This window comes from Montipora foliosa, chromosome 5 (genome assembly GCF_036669935.1).
Source record: "Montipora foliosa isolate CH-2021 chromosome 5, ASM3666993v2, whole genome shotgun sequence".
In the NCBI taxonomy this organism is placed as follows: domain Eukaryota; kingdom Metazoa; phylum Cnidaria; class Anthozoa; order Scleractinia; family Acroporidae; genus Montipora; species Montipora foliosa.
In genome coordinates, this window is record NC_090873.1 from 20,491,565 (window position 1) to 20,496,377 (window position 4,813).

Genomic DNA, 4,813 nt, shown 5'->3' on the forward strand with positions numbered 1-4,813 from the left:
AGGTATTAAGGAACTGGGAGTATTTGAGGGCCCCAGTAACAATGTAGCATTCAGTCATGACCATTCTGTGTTAGCAGGTAGAAAACCATACCTTGCCTCGCTTTTTACAGATGTACCAGCACCATTGTCTGTGTCAGCTTTTAAGGGGTTGTATGTGGTGAAGTGGTCTGAGGAGGGCTCTAACAACCATGCAGAGGAACAAGACACGATATTTTGCTGGGAAAGATTCCTCAACCAGGTCTACATGTAGTTAAACTACTTTTTTAATCGAAATTTGCTCATAGTCACTAAGTAAATTTAATTTTTGTACCACTTCTTTCTTGCTGCAGTTATGGTTGTTAAAATTCAATTCATTACTTAAAAATATGTGAAAAGACAACCACAGTAATACTCGTCAATAATTATATGACAATCACTCTAAGGAGGTAGATTGCCTATGCACACTCTTTCTTTGCATATTTTTAACAGACCTTTAAAATGATTGTAGACTTGCTCATTTATGTGGCAATTGAGTTGGGCATGGCAAATTAGAACTTTTACCAGACTGACAAAATATAGAGGGAAAGTAATCACTGATATATGTGCAAAATAATAGGCAGGATAGTTTTTCTTGATCTCTCTTTTTTTGGGAGGTAGCTGAAGGTTTGGTGAAAGATTGCCAGTTGGAGCATGTACTGATGTTCATTACAGGGGCTGACCGAGTTCCTCCTCTTGGGTTTGGAAAACCCAATACAATTGCTTTCTATGACCAGGATGGTGAAAAAAGGAGGCCTTCATCATCTACCTGCAGACTACAGCTGAACCTGCTATGTGGAAAAGTGTAATCACCGCATTCAGACATTGTTACTGTTGTTTTTATCACACAGAACAGAACTCTTCGACGTTAGAAGAAGTTAGTGCATTTAATAATGATCTGAAGGAAAGCTGTGGCTTTACCACATTGAGACTTGAGCTTTTTACAAACATTGTTACTGTTGTTGGTATGCTTACAGTAGATAGTTATTGTTAACATGGTAATCCATTGTCACACCCAACATTGGGGAATGGTCAGGTTTACTCACTACTGTTTTCTGGAATATTCTCGGTTTTCACATGACGTCACAGCCGCCTTGTTTGTGCCCCTAAACAAAGAAATGGCGGCCATATTTGTGTCCCGACCCAATCCTCTGGGAATTGAACTCATTATTATGCAAACGTCTTCTTTTGTTTTTGCTGAAAAACATGGCTGTTGATCACGTGATTGAAAACCACTGTAAGTATCACTGGACGAAAAAACGGATTTTCACATATAGCAAATGTGGAGCAAATGCATGGCAAATGCTACGTTTGTGCACGTTTGCTTAGATTTGCTGAAAAGCAAAGATCACATTTGCCACAGTTTTTCCACCCATGGCAACGCTCGTAAATGCCACATTTGTTTTAAATTTGCTGTTGTGAGTAAAAATACGGATAACATGGTATTTTTTGTGACATTTGGAGGGGTAGTAAACATGATGTTAAAACTAAAATTTTGCAAGTACTTTTCCTGAAGTTGTAAATTTGATCAAACTTTCATCATTGCACCTTTTTACAAGGTGGGTAAAAGCGAGCAAATATTAGTTTTTGTACCCGTTTGCTCGGAGCAGCAAATGTGTTCAAATATGAATTTTTGCAGAGATTGCTCAGAATAGAAAATGTGGCCAAACCTGTAGTTTTGCAGGGTTTTGCTCAGGAAAGCAAATGTGTTCCAGGACGTATTTTTGTAGAAATTTGCTTGGGATATCAAATGTAACCAAAATACGACATTTTTCACATAATTGCTCTGCTTACCAAATGCAGTCAAAGAACCAGGTTTTCATGCTTGTTTATGATAGGAAATTTGACTATTTGCTCGGGTAGCCCTGTGATCAAAAAATAAAATTATGTTTTTGCTCACTGTAGCAAATGTGATAACAGTATCATTTTTGCTTAAAGTAGCAAATGTGAGCAATATACATGTAGCTTTTGGTCAAGATAAAAGATGTGATCCAAAACATTAGTTTTGCTTGTAATAGCAAAATGATTAAAATGTGATTTTACACCACTGTTCTTTAATTAGGCCAGAGATGAATGCTTTTTCATCACTTTTTTTTCTCAAATTAGCAAACGTAATCAAAGAATGTTTGGCATTTTCCTTGAGATGGAGGATGACATACCCTTGAAACTCTGTTGATTGAATACTGCAACAACCATTTCAATAATAAAATAAAGCAGGTTAAATTATCTAAACATATGCAATAAAATGTCACATTCTCAATTTCTGACTATTAATAATGCAAGTGAACATTGAGATGGCAATTAAATAGCTCTGAAACTTGGATGGACAATAAAATACAGTATTTGCAGTATATTCATGAAGCTGTTTTATTGCCCTTTAGACAGTGCCTCCATACAATGGAACTCAAAGGTGAATTATTCCTTAGAAACTAATGCCGAAAGTAATCCATTCTCACAATGCACCTGAAATACAAATGTTATATGCAAAAGAATGTAGGTAAGGTAAATAAGATAATAGAATTACTCAAGGTTTTTCTTCAAATTCGTGGCCGAAACAGACACTGTACCCTGATGCAGAAATTAGTAACAACCTAATGCAATACAACTAGCAGCAAATTATTACTCATCTTAATAAACAATTGACTTGCATGACAGTAAGTTCCTAATTATGATAGATATACAGGTATTTAAATCCTAAATTAATTTTAATTAGTTACATTGTTTAGTTCGGAGCAACGATAATATAAGGTATATCAAAGGCCTCTGTCAATTATTAGTCATCTCTTTAAATTGTTGAAATTATTTTGCCTTTCTATACATGTAGTACTTAGGAAATGTAACCTGCAGAAGCGGTTTCATTTTGAATCCCAAAAGCATAACGAAATATCCCTTACAGCAGTAAACTTGGCAATGTTACAGCCAACGGAGAAGTTAAGGCTGAGTTCAGATACCAAACATTTGATTGGGAATTAATAAAAACTTAGGCTGATCTTAGGGCAACATAATAACTGCCATATAATACGTCACAAGTACAGTGTATATGCACAGTATACTTCCATATAAGAGAAATTCAGTATCTAAATCGAACCTGCCTGAAAGTTAAAATAGCAGCTAGGAGAATGACTCAGCCATTTCACATCGATTCATATGCTACATTGTATTTTCATGTAATTGATATAAGTTATTAGGTTTGGTATCTGAACTGCGCCCAATACTATTATCAAACAACTTACACTAATGATGCACCAACCACAAACTGTGGTGAAAATTTTGTTAAGCATTGTTTGAAAGCAAATTCCTATAGTAGTGTACTTGAATTTAAGTTCTTCAAACACGTTTATCTACAGAACCAGATGGAGAATACTTCACAGTATGCTATAACAAATTAAGTGCATGTTTAGACCTACTTTACAAGTCACATCGAACCATATAAGGCATGCCATCCGCCAGTTCAAATGGAGAATACTACAAATTAATTAAAATGCTATAACAAATTAACTGCATGATTACACCTACTTTACAAGTGACACTGAACTGTATAAGGAGTGCCTCCAGCCAGTTCAGATGGAAAATACTAAAACTAGTATACTATCATCATCATCATCATCATCATCATCATCATCATCACTATGACAAATTAACTGCATGGTTAGACCTACTTTAGAAGTTACATCGAACTGTATGAGGCGCGCTACCCGCCAGTTCAGATGGAAAATACTACAAATTAGTGTACTACAATATGACAAATTAACTGCATGGTTAGACCTACTTTACAAATTACATCGAACTGTATGAGGCGAGCCACCCGCCATTTCAGATGGAAAATACTACAAATTAGTATACTGTGACAAATTAACTGCATGGTTAGACCGACTTTACAAATTACATCGAACTGTATGAGGCGCGCCACCCGCCAGTTCAGATGGAAAATACTACAAATTAGTATACTATGACAAATTAACTGCATGGTTAAACCTACTTTACAAATTACATCGAACTGCATGAGGCGCGGCACCCACCAGTTCAGATGGAAAATACTACAAATTATATTATGACAAATGAATTGCATGGTTAGACCTACTTTACAAATTACATCTAACTGTATGAGGCGTGCCACCTGCCAATTCAGATGGAAAATACTACAAATTAGTATACAAGTACTACTGTATGACTAATTAACTGCATGGTTAGAACTACTTTCCAAGTTACATCGAACTGTATGGGGCGCGCCACCCGCCAGTTCAGATGGAAAATACTACAAATTAGTATACTATGACAAATTAACTGCATGGTTAAACCTACTTTACAAATTACATCGAACTGCATGAGGCGCGGCACCCACCAGTTCAGATGGAAAATACTACAAATTATATTATGACAAATGAATTGCATGGTTAGACCTACTTTACAAATTACATCTAACTGTATGAGGCGTGCCACCTGCCAATTCAGATGGAAAATACTACAAATTAGTATACAAGTACTACTGTATGACTAATTAACTGCATGGTTAGAACTACTTTCCAAGTTACATCGAACTGTATGAGGCATGACACTCGCCAGTTCAGATGGAAAATACTACAGATTTGTATACTATAACAAATTAACTGCATGGAATTGAGTGGTATCTATATTACACCCATCTTTCGTGCAGATACGTCTATTAGAAAGATATCACTTAAACTCATGTTACTGCTTATGTTTGATGTATTTAGTATTGAAAGATCACTGACAATTTTCTCAGACTTAAAGGATTGTGAAACCTTTCTTGATTTTAGTCAAGAATTATTGAGAAACG